Genomic DNA, 1834 nt, shown 5'->3' on the forward strand with positions numbered 1-1834 from the left:
GAGAGGAGGAAAAAGTGGGAGATGCGAAAATTTTTAAAAAAGTCGCAATTAAGAAGTCGCAATCACTTAGTTTGCGACTTTTTAACGGTACTTTTCAGGCACAAGGGAGATTATTTCTCCCAATATGTAGAGAAAAAACATATGTTACTACATGTTACTATAATAACAAAGGGGGATATTTATCAAACTGGTGTAAAGTAGAACTGGCTTAGTTGCCCATAGCAACCAATCATATTTCACCTTTCAAAGGAAAGGTGGAATCTGATTGTTACTATGGGAAACTAAGCCAGTTCTACTTTACAGCAGTTTGATAAATCTCTCCCATAGTTTGTAAGGTTGAAAAAATACATCTGTACATCCAGTTTGACCTGTTATCTTCAAGTTGATCCAGAGGAAGTAAAAAAAAACAGTTAGGTAGAAGGCAATTTTCCTCATTTTAGGGGAAAAATTCCGTCCCGACTCTAATCAGGCAATTAGAATTACTCAATGACTCTTCTCCAGTAATCTAATAACTATAACCTGTAATATTATTACACTCCAGAAATACATCCAGGCCCCTCTTGAACTCTTTTAGTGAACTCACCATCACCACCTCCTCAGGCAGACAGTTCCATAGTCTCACTGCTCTTACCGTAAAGAATCCTCTCCTATGTTTGCGTAGAAACTTTCTTTCCTCTAGACAAAGAGGATGTCCCCTTGTCGCAGTCACAGACTGTGGACTAATTTTGTAAAGTGGTAGGACTATGTTCTCAACACGTGCATCTATTCGACTGCATCTACTGTATTTTATGCACCCGTTTGGCGGGTTTTATCAAGTAGGGTTCGTAGTGACAAACAAATGGTCTGATGTTTGAGTTCCTGATTTTTCATGGCTCTGGATGCATTTCTGGAGTTTAAAAATATTACAGGTTACAGTTATTAGATTACTGGAGATGTGTCATTGATCCAGGGAGTTATTCTGATCTCCTGATTGAAGTTGGGAAGGAATTTCTTTCATCTAAAATAACAGGATAACAGGCTGAACTAGATATCTTTTTTCAGCCTTGTAAACTGTTACTATCTGACATGCCTTTTGTTATACTGTATGCAAAATATTGTGCGTAGAACATACTTGTTTTCACAATTGAGGAAATTATGGTTAGGATAATTAAAAGTGCCATCATTTGAACATACATTTTTAGTGGCGTAGGCATACTGTATTTGCATACCTGACACTAGAGATGAGCGAATCGAAGCTGACAAAGTCAAATTTGTTCCGAATTTCAGGAAAAATGAGATTCTGAACTAATGCAAATGTCCTCACTCTTCGTGGTAATAAATCACAATTTTTCCTAACATGGCAGCTAGCCGCCTACAATGGCAGCTAAAATGGCGGCTACACGTGTGAGGACATGGGGCAAGGAAATCTGGGAAGGCGGGATGACCCATAATGCCATGCATGCAGCCAATCAGCAGCCAGCCAGCTCGGTGATGTCACATAACTATAAGTACGGCGGCCATCTTAGAGTCTGTCATTCACTATCGTACTTTGTTCAGGGACAGATGTGTATGTAGGGAGAGTGAAAGAAAAACTAATTGTTAAAAAAGGAAAGAAGCGATTTACTAGTGCAGGCAAAGGATATTGAGAGGAATCATTTAACAGACAGGGAGAGGCGTGTGCAGATGCTATAGAGAGAGTCATAGGAAAATCCTCATTGTGAAAAAAAGAGATTTACAAGTGCAGGGAAACATTACTTGGGGATCCAGATAGTCTCATAATACAGCTCTGTCATTCCAGAAATTAGTTATTGGGGTGGAAGTGCTATGTTGAAAAGTCTTTAGTGGCTTTTCTCTG

Source organism: Bufo gargarizans, chromosome 1, assembly GCF_014858855.1.
Source record: "Bufo gargarizans isolate SCDJY-AF-19 chromosome 1, ASM1485885v1, whole genome shotgun sequence".
NCBI lineage: Eukaryota > Metazoa > Chordata > Amphibia > Anura > Bufonidae > Bufo > Bufo gargarizans.